The sequence below is a fragment of the Balearica regulorum genome, chromosome 5, assembly GCF_011004875.1.
Source record: "Balearica regulorum gibbericeps isolate bBalReg1 chromosome 5, bBalReg1.pri, whole genome shotgun sequence".
Lineage (NCBI taxonomy): Eukaryota > Metazoa > Chordata > Aves > Gruiformes > Gruidae > Balearica > Balearica regulorum.
This window is the reverse complement of record NC_046188.1, coordinates 64191102-64214048: the sequence shown is the minus strand read 5'-3', so window position 1 is coordinate 64214048 and position 22947 is coordinate 64191102. Positions and strand designations below refer to the sequence as shown.

At 36.2% G+C, this 22947-nt stretch overlaps 1 protein-coding gene across 10 annotated transcripts in view; it reads left to right on the top strand.

Moving 5' to 3' along the window:
• METTL15 (methyltransferase 15, mitochondrial 12S rRNA N4-cytidine) overlaps nt 1–22947 on the top strand; it is a 101711-nt gene that overhangs the window by 53463 nt on the left and 25301 nt on the right. The window lies entirely within an intron of this gene.

The window sequence follows — 22947 nt, the reverse complement described above, 5'->3', positions numbered from 1 at the left end:
GTGTCTGAATCATCTTAGACCTCTTTAGACAACTGAAATAGAGGCCAAGCAGTTTAATTACGTTCCAGCCTGAGAAACTACAGCTTTTAGACCACAGATAATGATCAAGAAACAAAGAAACATTCTGTTGGCTGTTGGTTTTCTTCCATCACGGTTTTTTATCAGTGTTTCTATGAATACTGTAAAATGCTAACTGTTCTTACAGAATGAGAGGACCTTTATTTCTTAAGTTGAGGAAGAGGGAAAAGAAATTTCTGAAATAATTTAAAACAAACAAGCAAAAACTGCCTCTAGGCATTGGTTAAGGGTGTGGAGCTGAATGTAGGTGAATGGAATTTGAGTTTTTTCAGTAAAATGTCCAGATCCTTAATTTATTTTTAAGGACATTATATATACGTGCTAGCTCAACTTCATATAGAATGCAGTGCCAGGTGTTACTTTAACCAGCAGTAGTTTCAGACATGTCCATTATATTGTTTTTTTTTAATTCATTTATATCAGTGTGCTATAAAAGTGCTCGGAACATCTTTAAAGTTTAATGTCATAGCTCTTACATGCAAAGTGTTTCTGAGGACAGTTCTGTGAAGCTTAATTTGGGTTGCAGGTTTTTTCTAAAAGGAACAAGTGTCTATTTTTTAAAGTAAATGATTATGATGCTGAAATAATTATTGGACTTGCATGATCCATAAAGGAGACATCAACTTTTCCTTTCAGCCAGTTTTCCATCTTCTTGGTTTTGATGAGAAAGCTTCTTATAGGTGCTTAGATGACTTGGGTACTCTTATATTACTCTTGTAACCATTTAATTACTAAAATACATGTAAAACATTTTCTGTTTGTTGAACTTAAATTCTATTTAAAAACATTTAAAAATGTATGTGTCAAAATATTTTGAAATATCCATTATAAGCATTTAAAGTATTTTTTTTTTGTAGCTGAACAGTTTCCTTCTGGGTATATTTTCATTACAGTAACAAACCAGTTTGGTGTTCATAAAAATAATTAGCATTTCATAAAGGAAACTGATAGAGTACTCCTTTCAATTTTTATTTTCTCATAACAGCAAAACTCACGATTCAGCTTTTCTGAATGAGGGGAAGGGAAGATAAGAGAACATAGATTCTAATCTGAAATTTTTTGCACCTGATAGCTAGTTGTCTACAGATCTTTTTGTCCTATTGAGAAGATGGTATCTTCATGTTTCTCAGCAACAGTGAGTATTTTAGCTTGCTATTTGTCAAGGGCCATATATTTAGCTTATTTTTGTTCACATTTACAATAGGAAGCATTGAGGCACTCTGCAGAAAACAAGAGGACATAAACTGTATTGAAGTACTCCTCCTTGTATTAGACAGTAAAGGCAAAAGTATATTTCATCAGTCCATAGATTATTATTTTTAAGAGTAGAAGATTCCAGCATTTTCATATGAAGGTGAAGATGATATAAACGTAAGGACAAAAAGCTGTTTGTCACTTACTAAGAGAAGGTCGAGACTGATTAGTATTTAAGCTAAACATGTCACTTCCTAAGTAACAAAATATAAAACACACAAAAAAGATGATAGTCTGATTCATAATTTTATTTCTTTAAATTGATAAAAAGGAAAACAGGTAACTAAATGAAAATATTTGTCAACATGGTTTTGTATCAGTATTGAGCTTCACACTTAACTAAGTATGAAATACACAAATATAGAGTAGTTCAGCTTACTTTCCTGATTGAGTCATTGAAATACTATTATTCTTATCTTACATACATTAGGATTATGCATATAAGTGACATAGACCATAAAAATGAATTACTTTGACTGTGTAATTCTAATTTTTTTCTTGTCATAATAATAAACATCATTTGCATTTTAATTTGATTTTGGCCTTTGTGACTCAGCTGTGCCAAGTGTTGTGCAGAATAGTCAAAGAACTGAAAGTAAAATCAGACCCTTAATTGCTGGCTTTGTATTTGGATGCCTGAAAAATACAGCAACTTAGCTTGATCAAACAGCAAAGATTTGGATGGAGAGGTTTTGGAGAATTTCTGTGTAAAACCTCCATGGAGAAAGCATGTAACTTGAAATGGAAGTTACGTGTGGCCTTGTCACCGCCGAATGGTGCTAGCATTGGAGGCCAATATTGACTAGTAAATGACCTTAACTCGACGCACCCAGACTTACAAGAAATAATACAAATGTCATGTCTCAACAGCAGAAGTGGTCTGTACTGTTGGTATTGTTTACTATACAGCCTTATACTGCTCATGAGAAGTTAGAGGCTGCTGAAACTCAAAGTTTTAAATATGAGTCAGGAAAACAGAACCAAATTCTTTCTGATAATGTTATCCAGATTGGCTGTTCATCTTCAGGGTGATCTGTGGCACCTGCTGCCACCCTCCCTTGGACTGAAGCAGGCTGGAAAGGGAGAGAGGAAGACAAGAAGCACTTACCTCTGGGAAAGCACCATTTTTATTTATTTTTTTTTTTAATTATTATTCCAATGGTTACATGGGGACATGAAAACCTGCACCTTTGCCTCTCGAAAGAAGCTAGGAACCTTTTTCTTGTGAAAAAGAGAGAGGAGCTGTTAAAAAGCCAACTTTTCTGTTACCAGGAAAGGCCTAATCAACTTCCACGTTGTCTCTTCCCACCATATCCTAAGACTTGTGCTGCATGTTATCATATTTCCCATCAGTTTAAGGTAATAGCTCATCTTCCTTCATCTTATTCATGACTACTAGCTGTTTCTAATGAAGAGAGTGATTTGCCATGAAAGACAAGGCAAAAATCTCATTTAGTTGTCTGAGCATCAGAATGAGTTTTGACTCCTTGCAGTACAGTCTGGGATAAAGTGGGGTGATGTGTGACCAAGTATGGAGCAGAAGAGCATGCTTACCCGAATTCAACCCTTCCCACAGTCTGTCTTTGTCAAAAGAAGCAGATGTTAGCACTTGATGAGCTCAATATTAAGATATGACCTTCTGGCATTTAGTAATATTTAATCCAAGAACTAATAATTATGAAATTAGAAAATTAGAAATTATGTTATACCTTTTCATCTTCTAAAAAATAAATAGTTCTGTGTCACAACAGAATTGAATGTGCAGCTTGTTACTTTTCCAACTAGTGGGACCAATAAATATGTGCCCACTTTGACTAATCGACACTGTCACTTTGTGAAACTTTATGCTGCAGAAAAGCTCATTTCACCTAGAGGGAACTTGAGGGTTGTGGATACTGGCTCAAAGAGTATAAAGGGCAACTTCTTAGCTGAAGCTAACAAAAAATTTTCAGTGTGACATAATTTCCTTCCTGAAGCAGAGAATTATTGTATTGTGTGTCAAAACTCATGTTTAAGGAAAGACTGAGTATGAAGGCTAATGATAGTGTGGTATTTATCACAGTAATGAGGGGAACCCCACAAATAGGATTATTTTATGGTATGTTTAAGGTAGGATTTTTGTACTGTGGTTTATGATTTGTGTAGCATGAGTGATCTTATGTCTGCATGTTTGGAAAGCACACTGTGCCATGGAAAAAATTTAGATTTCTGAAAATCAAACACATAATTAAAATATTTTTCTCTTTTGCCTTCAGAATAACCTGTTTATCAACATTCAAATAGATTAATAATAGTATTAGCTAAAATGGCTGGTAATAATGAGAAATTGTATGACCAATCGTGAAACTGTTGACCAGCCTGTGAGCTGGTTTTAATATTTGTAGTACAAAGTAGATGAGATGTCTCACATCACTCTTGTGATAGAGAATTTCCATATTGCTGTTTCCAGGTGTTTGGAATACTACAAGTTTGTGGGCAATTTAGCAGAATAAGTAGGGGGTATGGACTACAGTGGATATTCTTGGTCTCATCTGTTCCATACCTGATGGACAGGATGTTAAAGCTATGTCTGAAGGAAAGCTTGAATTCTGTTTCTTTGAATATTTTACAGATAACAAATGGACAGAAGAAAGAAGCTGCTGTAGTCTTTTGATGTTATGTCCTTTTTCATAGCTTGAGACATTATTATAAATTCAGATATATTGCAGCAAGAAATATGAATAAAACAAAATTCTACTGAATTTTAAAAACTTTTTAAAAGTCCATATTTCTTTTTCTGTGCAATGATTTCATGGTTGGAAGACCTTTATCTTACTACAGCTAGAAACAAGAACAGAATCTCATTGTATAATCAGGGGAATTTCTCATTTTCAAAGGGATGTGTTTACATTTTTAATTCTCATAGTTAATAAGATATTGAACATTGAGAAATAGAAGTGTGCAGAACTAAAAACGTCTTGTCCTCTCTCTCTAACTATAATTACAGAAATCAAAGGCAATATTTGGGTGCCAATCTGGAAGCTTTTCAATGAGTCAGTGTTGCAAGTTTATTAGAAATAGATTAATATGTGATAAAATTGTGATACATAAAAATGTGTTTATCCATTCTGCAGCCACATATGTAGTGTACACACATTAATCGCTGAACCGTACTTAAGTTTTCAACTCAAAATTACATTCCCCTGACACAGCTTTCTGTTTGGAAGGAAGCTCTTCTCTCCCATTAGACTTCCAGATGCAAGTCACACGTTGATCCATTTTACCAACAGCCTTTGAATTCAGCTTTTTGCCTGTATGTTCAGTTTGTGCCTTTTGTGTTGGCTACCAAGGTAATAGAGGAAGAAATTAAAAAGCTGTATTAAAATGAAATTAAATCTACTGCTTGCCTGTTATCTACAGACCCAGGTACTTTGTCTTAGAAAGCAATCAGGTTGCTCAGGAGTATTTTGCCTTCAATAAATCTATGTTGGCTGTTCTCATCTTGTTCTTTGTGTGCCGGGGAATAGTTTCCATGAGGACTTACTGTATAATTTCCCCAGCCTGTAGTTCTCTGGACAATCCTTCCTGCTGGTAGTTTGTTGTTTTGGTTTTTTTTAACTTATCATGGCATTGGCTTTTACCCAGTCATCTGGGACCTAATCACCACAATGTCTTAAAGCTGATGTGACTTCATAATAACATCAATGAGCTCTCTTGACTCAGATATGTCATCTGATTCCTTAGCTTCCAACCGCTGCGACCATCTTGTTTGATCCTCCTGTACTGTGGTGTTAGCACGTTTCCCTCCTAGCCTTTGATAAGTGGGCATTTGGAGCAGATTTTGCCAGTAAATATGCAAAGGCTTTTACAACCTCAGCCTTTTCAGTGAAATTTATTACTAGGTCAGCTGTGCTGGTCTCCAGTCTTCTGTTGCTTCCTGACATACCCCTTCCCAGTTTTAACTTCAGATAGATTTAGGTGTTCCTCATTCCGGGCCAGTGCAATCCAGCTCAGGATTTCTGCTTTAGACTCCTTCTTGGTAGCTTGTCCAGCTGTCTCTTGGTCCTTCTTTTTTTGGCATTTAGGCTCTGACAGGATTTCCCTGTTCAGCCAAGCTGGCTTCCTGATGTGGCTGCCTCTTTTTTTTTTTTTTTTTTTCTTTTCTCTTTTTTTCCAGATGGGGATGGATTCCCTTCAGCTTTGAGGAGATTGTTTGTGGGAATCGACCCATTGTCCTGAGTTCCGTTGTGTGTCAGGAGAGCATCCCAAGGCCTCCTGCTTGCCTGTAACCTAAACAGGCTGAGGTCTTTCCTAAATCCTGGGATTTCTGGTCTGCTACTTGTCTTCCTTGCTGCCATCGGGATCATCAGCATTTTTGTCTTAAGACTGCAGAATGGCACTGTCTGTCCCAGGCTCTAGGATGTCAATGTTAAAAATTATTTTTAGGCAATTTTATTCCTTCTGTGAAAAATAACCTGTTAATGCACCATTTACTGTAATTCCTCCAAAATCTGTTTGAGGTGCCTGGCTGTCTCAGGAGTTGAGACTCCTTAAGTCAAATACTGTTGAAATACCTGCTTCTGATACCCAAAGGTTTTTACCAATTCTGTGTTTTGTTAGCATGGGTATTGTATAGTTTACTATAAGTATTGCTCTTGACATTATATGAAACTGGCCCAGAACTTTCTTACTACATAAACATACAGCCTTTATCCAATTTTCATGTAGCTCTACATTTGGTGTAGTCTTTTGTCTTTTCCTTACAGGAAAATTTACTGTGAGAGTACAGATTCCCAGAAAGCAGTTAAATGTGAGGATGCAGATTGTATCATAATAAATATGTGAAAGACCATTTCTGATCAATTTCATGAAGAGTTTAATTCCAGTTTTCATTCATAAAATTAATGTAGTTTTTTTAATTTATAAAATTAATGTAATTTCTAATACTTAGTACTGAAAAGTTTAAATCGCCTTTGACAAATGAGTTGTCTTAAGCTATTGCAGAGGAGAAACACTATAACTTGCATAGCACATCAATTAGTAAAATGATCTCTTTAAGATTAATTTAGGTCAACAGTATCATTGACATCTTTGCTTAAACTCAACAGAGAGCATTATGCTTGTTTAGAGGGGAAGCTGGACTCAGCTGAATTCTTCTATTTCTTTTAAAGATATTGTCTGTATTGTGGTCTTAAATGCTGGCAAATCCTCAAATCATTATGACTGACTTGAAGCTGTTTTCACTATGTCCATGTTTAAAACAAAAAGAATCCAAATCTATGCTGTAAATATTAAGCAACTTTATGATAAGTTGTAAATTATGTTTTCAAACAGCAAATTCTGAGAGGTTTTTTCTGTGAGGTTTTGGAGGAATTTTTTTTAAGGTTCCTGTTTAAAAGTAAAATTGCAAGTGACTGATAGCTTGGTACTTTGTTTCTTTACAACCTATGACAAGATTTAGAGAAAAAAATTGTGGTTCAAGGTTCAATGCTTCTCAGTAAGCATTGCTGTACTGGGAAGTGAAGCAACATCAGGTCTTGGAAGGTTTTCTGTGCAGGTAAGAGGGGACTGGATAGTTACATTTGACTTTGGTTTAGAATTACATGATTTAAAGAAAAAAGTGAAGTAAACCTTTTTTGGTTTAGGTCGTACTCTAAGTCAACAACATTCAGGATGAAGAAGGCAGTTCTTAAACCAGTGGGGTTTTCTTCATTTCGGGATTTTTAAAAAAATCTTTTGTAAAATATTTTGTTTGTTCTTTCCTGCTGCAATGCTCAATCCAGTCATATCCTGTTACAGGTTTAACACATCTCTAAAATGCTTTAGTCAAACTGAATATTTTAAGCTTGAATGACAATTTCAATAGAGCTTTATTTGAAAAAATGTGTACCTTTTAACTAGAACCAGAATGTTCTCAGTGTTTTGGCTTTCTGACGTCTTTCTGTCCCATAATCAACTTTAAGAGGTACTGCAGGTGGCTTGAAGGTAGAGTGAGTTAACGATTAATAAGGATTTACGCAGCTTTTTGCGTCACTTTTTATTTCCAAATCATTTGCTAACAAGTCACCTAAGGGCTTAAAATCGACCAGGACAATAAACAGCAGGAGCCTGTAGTGCAATTGATGCTGATGAACAAAGAAAATAAATTATAGAAGTCAAAATAAGTATTATTTTATTGGTAGCACTTGATAGTATAGAAATTTGTTTTATTGTAAAAACTACAAAGAACCAATTCAAATAATGAATTTTCTGTTGTAATTTCATGTAGAACCTAAACTTTCCTCTTTATATTTAATACAGTGATTATTCAATTTATCAAATGTTGTTGTATAGCTTTTTGTCAAGAACATTCACTCAGGTGGATACCAGTCTTAATATATCAGTTTTCTCAGGATTTTTTTTTATTTTTCTATTATTCATAAGTCTCTCTGGAGTTTGTCATTACAGCAGGAATATATTATACCTTCAATTATTACAGAACTAAAAGAGCAAGAAAACCAGCCATTTCCATGGCCTTATTGAAGGTTTCTGTCTAAAGAGTATAGTTCCTTGTGTTGTTCTTATGTCCCGTTTAAACCTCAGGATCCTTTCAAATAAGATTGTCTTTTATAGGCATTTAACTAATGATAGCTAGTGCCTTCTAAAGAGAAAAAACTTTGTGGAATGTGAAATGGTGGGATATATTTTCTTTTCTTTTTTTTTTTTTAACCACAGCCCCCTCCAGGGTACTTGATTGCACTCACTTACACATAGGCAATTCCTGTTTTTCTAAACAAAACCTTGACAAACTTTCCTTTCTTCTCACCCCAAAATTTTCCTCACAGATTTCATATAGTAGTACTTACATAATTTGATTACAAGTATTGAATTTTGCAATTGGTGTTGAGTTTACTCCCCTGCTTCTACAGGCTCTTATAATGCTTAAGTGTTCAGTGCTGAAAGTTTAGACATAGTGTAGGTAACTTGTAAGTTTATCACCAGCCTTTTCTAAGGGTGGGCTATCATGTACGTGAGCTTTGATCTGCAGTGCTGCAAGCTATTTGAATTTCCTTTTCTTTGGGAGATACATGTAACGGTACGAATGCCTTGGTATTCTTGAACTAAACATTGGAGAGCCCATGGGTCAAAATGACAACTATCATTATTCCTAAACTAGACTGACGTTAATGTGATCTCTTCACACTTTCTTCTGGAAATACATATTGTCATTCTGGTTAATTTTAAAGGTCTTTGAGGCTACACAGTTATTGCAAGACAGGATAATTTTAGATGCTAAACCAGTAGGTATTTTGGGTTTATGTTTAGTTGAGAGAAGGAAAGAAGCTGAAACTAGCAGTTAAATATCCTCTGGCTGTAATCATTGTTTTTCTAAAATTGCTCTTGTGGCTAAAGCAGAAGGTACATAAATTGTTAATGTGATGCATGTTGTGCAGTGTGCTAAATAAATTGAAAATGTCTATTAATGTTTGCATGCTACAATGAGTACTTAAAAGAGTTTGGGTGTGCAGTTTATATGATCATGTCACACCATCTTCTGATTGTATCATGATGATACAGGATGTGATTTTCTAGTAAAAATACATTTCAAATAGTATATTTTCAATATGTTGAATAATTTGGGGTTTTATTAAGTGAATGTGTAGCAAAGTAAAGCTACATTCTTCCGGTGTTGTGCAAAAATGCTGAATGTGTTTCTTTTAGCTAGATTGGCTCACCCTGTCCCAGTTTGAGAGAAGTCAACAGGAACTTTGATCGCAGGGTTTGTTCTGGTTTTTGCTTATGCTGTGGCTCATAATTATAAAATGAATGCTTTCCAGCAGTTTCCCTAGGAGCTTCCATTGTTGCGTTGTCTTTATCCCTCACAGATAAACTCATGTAATAGAGTATTCTGTTGCACTTTACATTTTTTGGAGGTTGGGAAAGGAGCATCAAACATGGGCTTATTACTGTGTATTTATGTGGTTTCAGTGGTTCTAGATTATTTTACACCGGAATCAGGCACTGATCTTCAGCACAAACAAAATCATACCTTTATTAGGCTATATTGCAGAAGAGCAATATTGTTGTCAATCATGGCTTTTGTTCAAGACTTTCAGGAGTCTTTTAGGCTCAACAAATCGAGCATCTTCCCCTATTTTCCTCTTGCTTGCTAAGCAAGCATTGTTTCCACAAACCCAGTGCTCGCATTAGCAGACTCAAATAAGACTTTAAGTCCTTGAGAGCCTGAACTTGTATGGAGAGTGTGTTGCTCTGAAAATAATTGCAAGACACTTAGGGGTTCCACTTAAATGGAACAGCTAGACTTCACCTACCTAAGAAAATTACATCTTAGAAAATTAGGGTATAATAGGAATTTCCAACAACCCAAGCAATTACAGAAGAAAACCACAATACTGAAAACTGATTTTTATGTTAAACTTCTTAGTCAAGATCATCTTTCATTGCCCAAGTACTTAATCTGTTTTTTGAGTCTGACCACTTGATTTCATCATCTGAATCTGAAGTTAACCTTTCTCAGTTTTCTTTAAACTTGATCTTTCAATTTGTTGTTCCAATTTTTTAACCTTTCTGTATAAGCCGTGCAAACAGTGCAAGGAGAGAGGGTGCTACTAAGTCCTTATTTCTTCACCAAGTTCTGATCTCCCTTCTTGTTTGCATTGTAAGGAACTGCTCATTATTCTTATTGTCTGGGTACTGGCATTCAGAGTGGTGAAGCAGAAAAAAGTAACTTACTTTGTTTTTCCTAATGTTTCTTTGTTTTAAAACACTTTGCATGCTGCGGATAATATCTTTGTGGGTATTTTTTCTTTTTTTCTTTAAAGTCTTCTGAAGATGCGGTGCTAAAACTTTATAAATTCTAGACTTGGGAAAATAATTACCTTAAAACCATTTAATGAAGATTGTAATGTTATTTTTGCTCAGAGCATCAAGTAAAGACCAAAATAAAATCTGAAACATTGAAAAATGGAATAGGTTGCCTGGACAGACGTGGATTTAATTTCGTTGTTAATTTTAGAAGCAGTACTTTAAAACTTTTCATATTATGTTTTTATGCCCCCGTCTCCTTAAATCTGTTTCCTCCCCAGCAAGGAAGCAAGAGATCAGTGAATTACCCTTTATGTTTGGTACTGTCTTTCCTGTATCCTACTTATAATTGGGTCAGACATCTTTCTCCCTCTCTTTGTATAGCATTAGAACCTGTTACATAAAAGATGTAAAGAATTATTTGAATTATGACCTTGAAAAGAAACTTAAGCAAAGTGCTGGAATCAAACATATGAACTTCCATGGGCTAGTGACAGTCATTATCTGTCCTGAAGTATTACAGAGATGTGGGCTATACTTCATATCTTAATATATTATCAGACCTCTGATATTTGTGAGTATACTTTTTTCCTATTTCATCCTAAAAATATAGGGATTCTAAAATACATACAAAGGTTTGTATGTCTCCATTCTGTTTGACTTTTAAGATTAGAATACATTTATAATTGTCTACACTGATAGTGAGAATGTGTTGATGTATTGAAAATTTGGTCAATATTTTCTTTAAAGGTTATTCTACCTGAAAAAAATTATTAGAAACATCAGGGGAATTCTTGATGTGGGATATACTTTGTAAAAATATAAGAACTTTTGTCTTAAAGCTAACGTGATAAAATAGCAAAATGTCAATGCCTTATTAACAAAATTAATAGGCTTCTTCCCTGTTTAGGAAAAGTTTTCTCCAATTTAAAATTTAAAAAAAATTGAGATTAAAGTGAAAGTATTCCAAAGTATTGTAGGTATTTTACAAAAAAACAAAAAAAACCCCCAAAAACCCAAAACCCAACCAAACTTTGAAAGCAAAGTGAAGGTCTCAAAACTGATAGATGGCATTTTTTGTTTCTTTTTTAAAATTGTATGATTGGCACCTGTGATGTTTACTTAAATGTTGAGTTCCATTAAAGAGAAAAGAAACAATGGGAGGAATGCTTCCCGTCCATAAAAACAGTACTGTAGTTGCTAATTATAGTTAAAAGTGGTTATACATCTGGGACAACCCACTGTTCTAAGTGAAAGAACTCTTACATTTGTGGTAGAAGGCCAAGCATGTATCACATGGGAAAGTTGGAAAGTCTGCAAGTTGTACACAGAATTCTGTAACCTCCTGCAGACAATGGGAAGGTTTTCTTATTTAACATATTTAAAAATAAACCTGCCTTATTTAGAAGAAGTTTGTGTATTAACCAGAGGATGGACTAGTTGCATAAGGTCTTTGCTTGAACTTGGACTGAAGTGGAGCAGCTTAAGGAGGGAATGTCTCTTAGTTCAGCATGTTGATATTCTGTCAACTTTTATACTGCTTATTTTGGTTTATAGTCTGATTTATGGAGTCATCTAGAGTTTTAAGATGCATTTTTTTTGGATGATGAGTGTTTTTCTTGCACTAGTGAATCAAGGATTGTCCCAGGTTGTTACACACTTTCTTCAGCTTTTGGTGGAAAGTACTTAGGGAGAGTTGAAAGAATTGATTGAAATTGTCAAACTCTGTTGAATCATGTGTTGTTTGCAAGAAGTGGAAGTATAACTTCCTTGCTGGGTTACATCCAGTGATGTCAAGAGAGCATCATATCATACGATAGCATAAAAGATGCAAGTAATTGGGCAGCGGAAGGACGTGGACTGTACAGAGCTGCCCACTCAGTCCTTTGGAAGGAGGAAAACCATCGAGACTGCGGGGACCGATGTCTTTCCTGCCCAAGTACTTCTCTAGAGCTTTTTCCTCTGCTCTCTCTAATGGTAATTGTTTAATGGCTTTTAAATGAATGAAGAATTTGGAACCTTATTCACAGTGATGGGATATTTTGTTGCTTCTGTCACATAAGAAAGGGTTTAAACTTGTATTTTCCCAGTGAGAAGACAAAAGGTAGAAATCTCAGTGCAGCAGAAGATTAGAGACACTAATAAAAATGGGGACAATAGCCAAGGCAGCAAATGTGCATTGCTTCACCATTGCCCCTGGCAAGCTCAGTCTTAGATGGTCCTGTCACCACCCAGGCTGTTGGTTCTTCATAAAAACCTGTGGCTGAAACACTTGTTCCCTCTTGAGATGAATTTCCTTTTGCCAGCCTAGACAAGTGCACCAGCTGATATTGGGGGGGGTGGGGGAAGCCAAAGCAAACCAAACAAAACTAGGTCTATGTTTTTGAACAATGACATGTTTAAAATGTAATGATTATTCTGCAGTGTCAGAAAACAAAATAATGTTAGAAAGTTATGTGTGCTGCAATTTAAATGAATATGGCAAGTAAAAAAGTCACCTTTATTGAAAGGATTAAAAGCTGCCCTATCTTTAGAAAAAGAATTTACTTTGAAAGGGCAGTTGTTGCTTGTTGCTTTTTGTTCTTTTTTTCTTTTTAGCATTTGCTTCTCACTGGAGGGGAAAAACCTACTGGGAAATTAGGGCTGTTTTGCAGCTGAAAAAAACATGCTTGCAATATATAAATAGGGTATAATTTACTATTTAAAAGGTACTTGCAGACAGTTTTTGCTTCCAGTACCTTTCTTCCACTCAGGATCAAGTACTAAGAATGGAGTAGACAACTCAGCAATGAAAATGTTGAAGTATATGTAGTAAGCTATTTTTTGCCACACCTTGGATACTCATGATAATCAATATGTAAGAAATTCTTTTGGCAGGTTTTTTCCCGTTACTTTTTTCTTCACATTGGTGCTAACTGTTGTAATGCTTTTTCTTTTTGAAAGGAACAGGTGTTAAATGTTAATATTATAGTTATTATTTATTATCATCTGAATGAGTCTAAAACTCAAGTTTCTTAAACTTTGTAACAAAAGATTGGTAAAGTCTACAGGGGCTACAGACAAACTGGATTTATTTTGGCTGCATGTTTTCTTGGAGGAACATATTGAGCATTTTTTTTTAATTGTGAACAAAAGTTTTTGCGTATATTTCCAGGCATACAGGGCATGGTACAAATATTTAAATTACTTAGCTCACACTCTGATCTCTGAAATGGAAATAATGCCTGTTCTCCCAGGCATACTTAAAAAGGTGCTCAAGACAGAAATGATTTGAGATGAACAAGGCTTGCTATTCAAGTGAAAGAGATTTATTAGTGACTCCGTGAACGATTGACAGGCTCTGCCAAAGGGAAGAGGAGGAGCACCATCTCAGGGGAATTCCTTCTCGAAAGGACCAGCCTCCTTACTCTGTTTGGGTGGCACCGTGGACCCCTGACCTCTGTGAGGAGTAATGGCAGGAGAAATCCTTTTCACTTCTAGTTCACAGTATGCTCAGGGAAGATCAATCCTCCCACACCCTCCCTCAGTTTAAGCCCTTTATGAGCCGCAACTGAACCATCTATACAATTAGGAGACAGCAGTTTTCAGAGGTTTATAAGCTGACCAAAGGAGGATGACCCCATGCGGCAACCTTTGAAAAGCACATCTCCAGACACCAATCTCAGGGTGAGGCTTAGAGGACCTGTGGTCTTCTCTTTAGCAATATTCAGGATAACGTACATTTTTTGCCCAAGTGACAGGGTAGAGGGTTTAATTGCTGGACAGCTTTTACCCCTTTCCAAATCCTCCTCGTAACTGCATCTCACACTGTCGTCATGTTTCAAGTTCCAGCTCCAGAACTGTGAGCTGCTGGAAGTGATCAAATAAACGATCATAAAATTTTGGCAAAACAGCATATTTCTTCTAACCTCATTTTTGGACATGATATGACCTCTTTTGTGGAGGTCCCTCAGCATTTCAGTTATACTGAAATGGAAAATGTTACTATTAATGGTTATATATTGGCAAGATTGTGTGATCAGACTTGGATTTAGAGAGGAAAAGATTAGGAGCGCTTAACGCTAGCGTTTGATAAGGATGGTGTAGTCTTATCTATGCGGGACCCTCGATAACAGTTTGGGGAACCTGCTCTCAGATCAGTCTTTCTATCTCTAGCTTTGTGTGTTACCTTAAGAACATTGTCCAGTCCCTTCCCTGCGGATGCAACCACAGTTTGCACAGCTAAACCTCTATTTCCGCATAGGCATAACTGGAAGGAGTCAAGTATTGAGCTCCACGCGTGTGCCGTAATTTTGTCCATCATCCGGGTGGCTGCATCACCGAACCAGTAAGCTGTTAGTTATACAAGCATGGCCTTCTGATTTGCATCTTTTGCAAAATTAAAGAGACTACTTTGTTAAATAGTTACTCTATAGAAGGAATTGAAAGGCAAGGGAAAGCCACTTGCTACTTAGTGTATTTGTTGGAGAGGGAATCAAAGATCTATTGTAATGTAGATTTTTACAACTTGAATTTTATTAGACTGTCTTTTGAGTGAAGGTACCATCAATGTTTAAAAAATGTCACTTTCACTTGAAATTGCTTACTCTGGTGTTGGGCGTACGTTTGAAAAACGAAAGAGAAATAATATCTGCCTTGTTTTGCCCTTTCAAGTCCAAGTAAGAGGATATTATGAGGTAGAAAATACTATTTTTATACCATCTATCACCTTTGTTAACATTTTATTAGACATAAATCATGTGGTTTCGGGTTGCATAGTGACAATATGGTTCACCATGTATTCTATTTTTATAACTTTATTTAAAACTGACATGTAACTTGCTGTACCTGAAACCCCAAGTGAGCCAGTTATTGGAGTGTAACAAAGTTTTGACGTCAGAACTGCTATTTATTCCACTGGCAACCATTAGCGATGCATTACCCTTTGGCACTCGTGTTTTCAGAAACATGGTTAAATTTTTATGACTGGTCCTGGCCAATTAGGATTCTTTCTCAATATAGAAATAAGGGAAGAGATCCTTTTTATAACTAACTAAATGTAGCTTTCCAAAAACAACAGCATGAAAATATGAATTATTGCACTCCGAGTTCACAAAACGTACTATTGAGCCACACTTTGGTTTGCTTGCTGTACACGTGCATTTGGGAGGCAGGGGTTAAGGTAGGCTGCCTTGTCAAAGGCATGAGCCTTTATTAGAATTTAATGTAATTACAGCTGAGTCATGCTCGCAGGTCAGTCCGGTAGCTTCAGTAGGATGTAGAAAGGGGCTGGAGACTTAAGGGAGAGAGAACTGGGGAGTTATGGGGGGTGTGGGGGAAAACTAGGGGGAGGCGGGCTCGGCAAAAACAAATGGATTGTAGAGAAATGTCAGTAGAGGTTTCTGTTGCTGGCTTTTTCTCCCCAAAATTTAAACTTCAGCAATACCTGGGCTTGAGTGTTTGCACGCTCTACGTACAGCACGATGGAACAGCTGCATGAGAGGGTGCTATAGGATCTGATAGCGCCTGTGTTCTGGCAATGAGAAATGCCGTTGTGCACAAACAGAACCTGCAAAGGACAAGTTTTCCTTCTGTATCATTTTGATGATCTTCTCCTGGGGCCTTGGTAATATGCACTGTGTATTTGCGCATGAAGTCACTTGTCTACAAACGTTACAAAACACTTGTTTGTACGTGTTGCTTTAGTGTCGATTTGTGTTGAAGGGAATGCTCTTTTATTTAAGATTTTTCTGTTCCTGTACTTTATTAATGATCTTGTATTCTTTAGCTCAGTAGCAGAAATGTTGGCAGCTTTTGTCACAGGTTGTTTCCTGCAACAATGCTTCTCTTCAAGTCTCTGATCTTTATATTAGACCAACTTTATATATATTTTTTAATATATATATTTTATATATATATTGCATAAATGGTCATGGTTGCAAACTAAAGTTTCTTAACTTTGGCAGCCACATCCTAATTTTCCAAGTAAATAGAAGCTGCTTGATCTTAAAGTATCAGGCACCTGCACTTATGTGTAATAGAGTTATAATATGGTTTTCAGGTAATTCCAGGTGAACAACCGTCTCTTGAGCAGCCATGAGGGGGAAGAATTTTGGATATTCTGCTTCTAGTTCTTGTATTTGCCACGTGTGGAGCCTTTGACAGCCCTCACTGCCATCTCCTGTGATTTGGATGTGTGTTCTGGGTGCTTCAGAATGTGACAGCAGATGCAGCATGTCAGAGGCTCTGCAGTCTCTTGCCAAGCTCTGTTTTAGTGACCTTACTAAATTAATGGAGAGAAACATTTTCTTGCAGGGTAGCTACCAAGAAAATTGCTGAAACATATGGGGTAGAAAACAGTAGTTGTGAGGACGGACAAAGAAGGGGTTGGTTTGCCCAAGGGACTGAATGGAAAGACTGCCTAAGAGGTGATGGGATTTGGAGACCATTAAAACAAAAAGGAGAAAAGCTACACTTGATTCTGGAAGAGAAGGCAAACTGCATGAGATGTTTCCAGTTTCTTTGGGAAAAGCAAATAGGCAATTAGGGAGAAAAGATTTTATTGCTTAAGCAACTGTATGAAGGAGGGCCAGAAAGCAGGACTGGCCTTGTTGGTTACTCCTGTGAGCACATCTTGTTTGCATCTGCCTGAACATTCACTCTGAACTGTGTACATGCTGCCATGACAGAAGAGAACCCATACTTTGCAGTTTGAAACACCAAAAAACACTGTTGTTTTCCTGTATGATCACTTCAATATTTTTTAAAAGAAATTTTCTAGTGGACAGATCACTTGTTTATGCGTTTGTGCTTTATGAAGATCAGTAACAGTCTCTTCATTGGAATATGCACATTGTGAAGCTATTTGTTAGCTAGTTGTTTCTGTACAGATGCCTAACTGTGAATGTGAGTACAAGGTTGCTTTTGAAAGATTGAAAACTACTTTAAATCTCAAATTTAAGAATTACAGTTTAATGTTAATTGAGTTTTAAAATTTCAACAATATATTTTGCTGGCCCTTTCCTGAGTGCTAATAATTTACAGATATATAGGCGATACTTGGAACAGTCATCTTTGGAAATCTGAATAATGATTGTAGACTTTCTCTTGCTACTGCACATGCAAGATTCAGGGAAAAGATCATCTGTTGGAGAACTTCCTGTGAAAAAGGAAATTAGAGTAACACTTTGAAGAGTAACTGAAAATTAATTCATATTTAGGCTGTTACAAGCTGCAAAACCTACATACCTGCAATGTGGATATCCCTGATAATCATGAGATGAGGTTCTTGAATGAAATATTTCTCAGTGCAGGAACTGCCCTTAAGTAAAATATGTATTTGTGAAGGGCCTAAACCAGTAATTGCCTTGCTCAGAGATTGTTATAATACAGGCAATAGTTGCATGGTTTCACTGTAGTTTTAATTCCTTTTTTCTAAGCATTCCCTTCCCCTAAAAAATCATATATATTTATCACAAACACTAGCTTTTTAGATTAATCTACTTGAGAATATTCATCTCCTTGGTTTGCTACATTAACCTTTATAACTGAATATCTGTAATTCAGATACAGTATATTCTTCTCATTGTCGCAGGAACAAACAAAATGTGTAACAGAAGAACAGCGATGGTCCACAAATTAATTTCAGATGTGTTTTTATTTTCTTAACATTCACCATTTCATCAGGAACTAGATTAAACTAGAGATGCAAGGTACGCAAGTGATTATTTATTTAAAGTCCAATTGGTGAGATATTGTAATGGAAAGCTTTTTGTGAAGAACTGAGTCATACCTACAACTCGGTGTTTCAGCGCTCTAACTTCAATTGCAGTTTCGGAAAACTGTGATGTAACTGCAATTAGAGCTTGATCTTCATTTGTGCAGGTTGTGAAATTTCAGTGATTTCATACCACTTAGATGGGATTTGTTTGTAATGAACATGAATGTATTTAATTTGATCTCTTTCTGTATTGATGTAGTGGAAAAGAAGCATGGCTTGTAACTATTGGGGTTGTACATTGGTAAATGAGAAATAAGAAAGTCCTAAGACAAGACTTTCTTCCCCTACAAAATAGGAAAAGGTTTTTAGTGGTATCTTTTGTGGTGAACACCCATTCATTGTTTAGGGAGCGTGGAAATTACAATGTCTTGAGAATACCTATAAGATTGCATTGATACTTCGTGGAGAAGCAGTGGGGACTGAAGATGGAAGAGAGCAGGAAATTCAGGAACATAAATTGAAAAAATGTAGCAATCGAAGTACAAAAAAGCAAGTCTAGAAGACAAGAACTATATGCGAGTTTTACTGAGAAAAATGGAGAGTCAGAAAAATACCAAAAGGCCTAGTGACTTGAATAATTCACGATTGAAGGGGATAGGACATTTTGAAGAGGAATAATATGAGTCAGAGATGAAATTAATGGAAAAGATGTAAATGTACAATGTGATAGGCAAAATGGCAAAGAACAGAAGTTAAATATTGATTAAATATTGATTGACCAGTCAACACCAGTAGTTAAAATTTTGGGGGAAGTCAGGGATAGCCAAGAAGCAGCTTTGGAAGAATCCTCAGGGTATGTCTTCAGGGTATCTACTTTTAGCTGGAAATACTGAGTGAAAGACAGATTTGGGGTTTTTATTTAGATGCAAAAACCTAAACCTGCACAATTGTGCATTTCTGTCTCACTACATTTTTTGCTCTACAGCAAAAGTATATATGCCATCCTTACAGTTGCCATGGAAAGTACCGTGGCTTTACACCTCTCTGTCCACTTCAGCATGAAATCGATCAGTGAAAATGCTTCTAAGCGTTTGGTCCCTTCAGACTTGGCTTTTCCGTGCAGTGTGGAGCCTCCTGGAAATTACTCTTTTTTTTTTTTTTTTTCTTAACATCTGTGTTCAGCTTTGAGCTAAAATTTTCAATTTCTCATTTGAAGTGGGCAATAGTTGCCTATGTCTGATCACATTAGAGATTTTCTTAGCATTGTTTTAATTTACAAGAACTTGTGTAACATTTTCTGTCATATTTGTCCAGCCAAGATTTTCTGAAAAAAATCCTATGCACTTTTTGTACATGCAGGAAAGGAAAAAAAAGATGATTTAAGTCCTGTGGGTAATGACTTTTGGTTCTCAGGAAGCAGTCTTGCAATATGTATTATAACACGAAAAAATAGAAATGTGGGTTGTATATGTTATACTGCTTTAAAAAAGAAAACAAATAATGACTTTCTACGTGCTTCTTGTAATTTTTCTGAGAAGGTTTTTATATATGTTTTATATGAACTGCAGTTTATGCCAAAGATACTTTGATATTCATGATGCAAAAGGGAGTCAAAGATGACTTGTGCAGACTCAGGCAGAAAGTTTTCTGTATATCTAAAATGTAGCTTATCAATGCAGACACTATGTAGGCACTATGGTCTCTACCTTTCAGAAATCATACTTGGGAAATTGTTAACTGCAGGGATGGGAGGTGATACGGGCATGAAGGGAGCTATTCTGCCTATATTTCTTGACCAAAGAAATAAATCTGTGATAAAAGAATGAACCTCCCAATGCAGTCTTAGAAGTATCAGAAAAAGTGACTGATCTTTTGCCTATATTACTCCATTCTCTCTTCTGTCTTATTTTCTAAGATGTGAAATCGGATGTTACCAACTTAAATTTAACTGCAAATTTCCTGATCAAACATAGGGATGAAACAACTTCAACCCTGAATGATTTCCAAAAAGAAATTCAAAGAAAATAAATCATGGATGTTAGAAACATGGGTTTTAACCAATGTCAAGAAATTACCTGGTTGATTTTTCTTGATCTAAACCAAAATCAAATATGGTTCTGGAATTCCTAAACAGTGTTTTCCTTTCCTGTTCTAGAAACCTTCTTAAGTAAGAGATATTGCATAAATAATCTTTCTTGGTGATTTTGTATGTTTATACATAACTGGACATTAGGAAAAATTATTTCAGAGCTGCTTTGCTGCCACTTTAGCCAAGTATTCCTTAACTTGCTCTCACTTCTCATGCCGAATGACTGAATACTGACTTCTTAATAACTTTTAGAGATAAGCATCCTGGTCCCCTGCAGCCTTCTTTTATCCAGAAAGAAAAACAAAACAAAGCACAACTTTCCGTGTTTCCATGAGAGTCATGTTTTCTAACCACCTTTTTTGTTGGTCCCTGGATCTCTTTCAGTTTGTTGACTACGTTTTTTTTTTTTAAACACTGTCTGTAAAACTTGGGCCAGTACTTCAGGTGAGACCTAATTAGTTCTGTGTCATATGCAATAACTGACTCTTAATTTTGTGTATCAGACTTTTGCTAATTATACTGTGAAAATATTTACCTTTTTTCCTAATGGCATCATCTGCAAATGTAGGGTATTTTGTTGAATGATATAATTCCCCAATTTTAGTGTGGTGGTTTGGGGTTTTTTTTGTTTGTTAGTTTTCAGAATTGTGCTCATTTGCGCCATGGCTTCTCAGGTCAGAGCTGTCTAGAACTTTAAAAAAAAGTATTGTTGTTCCATCGGGGTAGAAAAGAATGACTTGCACCAGGCCCAGGATTGGTGCCTAGAAAATCCTGTTGGGTTACCATTCAGTTTGGCTGCAGACTGTTCATCATTACTGTTTGATGCTTTTTAAACTACAGAAATTTGCTCCATAACTTCCTAGTTTGCTCTAATGTTATGTGGAACAGGACTGTGCTCTGTGCTCACTACCCACAATCTATAATTTTTTTTGGGGGGGGTGGGGGCGGAGAAGAAATAATTTCTCTTAACCAAAATACAGGCTTCATGCGACTTTCTTGCAAAATTCCCATATAGATTTTCTTGGTTTGGGTTTTTTTTGTTTGTTTGTTTTGTTGTGTTTGTTTTTTTTTTTTTTGTCCTTATATATTGGTGGTTTTGAAGCCTCAAAAGAGAGGTGGTTGATAACCCCAAGCCTGTCAGTGTTTAAGAGGCATTTGGACAATGCCCTTAATTACGTGCTTTGGCTTTTGGTCAGCCCTGAAGTGGTCAGGCAGTTGGACTTAGATGATCATTGTAGGTCCCTTCCAAGTGAAAATTATTCTGTTCTATTTTTCCAATGTTCTGTTTCAAGGTGTTTTGTAAAATGAGCCAGGTACTGCCTAGAAATCTGAGCCTGTATGACAATGGAATCCTTCATCTGAATTCCCAGATGCACATTTATAAGCCATGCCTGTGTTAGCATGTAGCGTGATGCAACAGGAGTGGGGGGGGCTTTTGACCTGACATCTATACTTTGTTTTGCTCTCTTTGCTGTTGAATACTCTTATCTCTAGGACTGCATGCCCCTTAGCGCTCAGAGCACGTTAAACACTCACCTTCACGTTTGGATTCCTTGGACAGGAGTTCAGATTATGTGCACTGATGCCACTCGGATGCAAACCAAAGTGCAGCAAGTGAGGGTGATCAGAAGGCTCACTTCTAGCCTATCTAAAATGCTGGTGTATCACTGCCATACGCTTCTGAGAAGGGGTCTTGGAGTACCAGCTTCATAGCTATCAGAGAAATCTGGTTCAGGTTCATCAAGATCATCAGCAGAAATCATCTCTCTTCAGTTAATATAGTGTGAAGAAAATATATATAGGAGACGTAACAGGCCTGTACTATGCAGATCGTCATTCTGCTGTTCTCTTTTCTTCACTTTAGACAAAACCTTAGTGTTTGGCAGTGTGATTCACGACGAGGTGGTATCAGATAAACAAGCCATAAAGATAAATGGTGAGGAACGTATTTTGAGAAGACCCCAAAATGTTTTTTACATGATTTAAGCCTTTGCCTGAATTGATTTGCTCAGCTCCTTCTTTGTAAGAAGAATGATGCAAAATAACTGTAATGTAACGAACATATCTTTTATCCTCCCATGTAACAGAACCAAGAGCTCTCTGATTATCTTTTCAGCAGATAGCATCTTCCATAAGGTCTTATACATTAATCTGTGTATCAGATAACTTACTGGTTTTATGGACAAAAGCAATATGATGTCAGAACTGCTTTACATGGAGAAGTCAGTCCAAATGCATGAATGTTGAGCAATCAGCCTCACAGAGGAAGTTCTTTGGGCAATAGTTTCTGGATTCTTTTGTAAGACAGAGCAATAGCTCTGGAATCACTTGAGGATTACTTTTATAAATCAAATTGAGCTATACACTTTGTAACAAATCTAATAACCATACTCTGAATATAACACAAAGTCATTGGTATTGCAGGAAGTTTGTGGTGGGGATGGAATTTACTGCGCCAAGTTCATGGCAGTGTTTTGCGGAATAAAAGTGGAGGTGTGCTTGTCCTAACGATAACGAGTTCTGCTGGATGGTTCTATTGAATTCTGTTTGATTTTATTTGATATTTTGTTATTGGAAATACTGTGTCTTTTAAGTTTCTTTTGTAGAAGTTTTTCAAATGGAGTTATACTTTGTGTTATGATATACCACCTTAGGGAAGAGTATAGTATAGGTAATACGTTATACTGCTGAAATGAAATAGTATGTATTCCTTTAGCATTTCCCATGGGAGATTTAAAACATTACCAGAGCACATTGTAGGAAAACCAGTGGAGCCATCTAGTGTCTTTTGAAGAATTTAATGGATTTGCCATGGTTTTGCCATGACAAAGATAATTTTTTTTCAAAATAAAAGGGTGTTTTTTTCACTTGAAGTGTAGTATTTGTATTTATATTGATGTCAGTAGTCCAGCTTGTGAATAGGAACACAAATGTATTTGTATAGTAACAAAAATGAAACTTCCTTCCAGTGAGGATTATTCTACTCACTAATGAATTGTTTCTGCTAAAAGAGACTTATAGCAAATGGAGAGCAATGAAACTC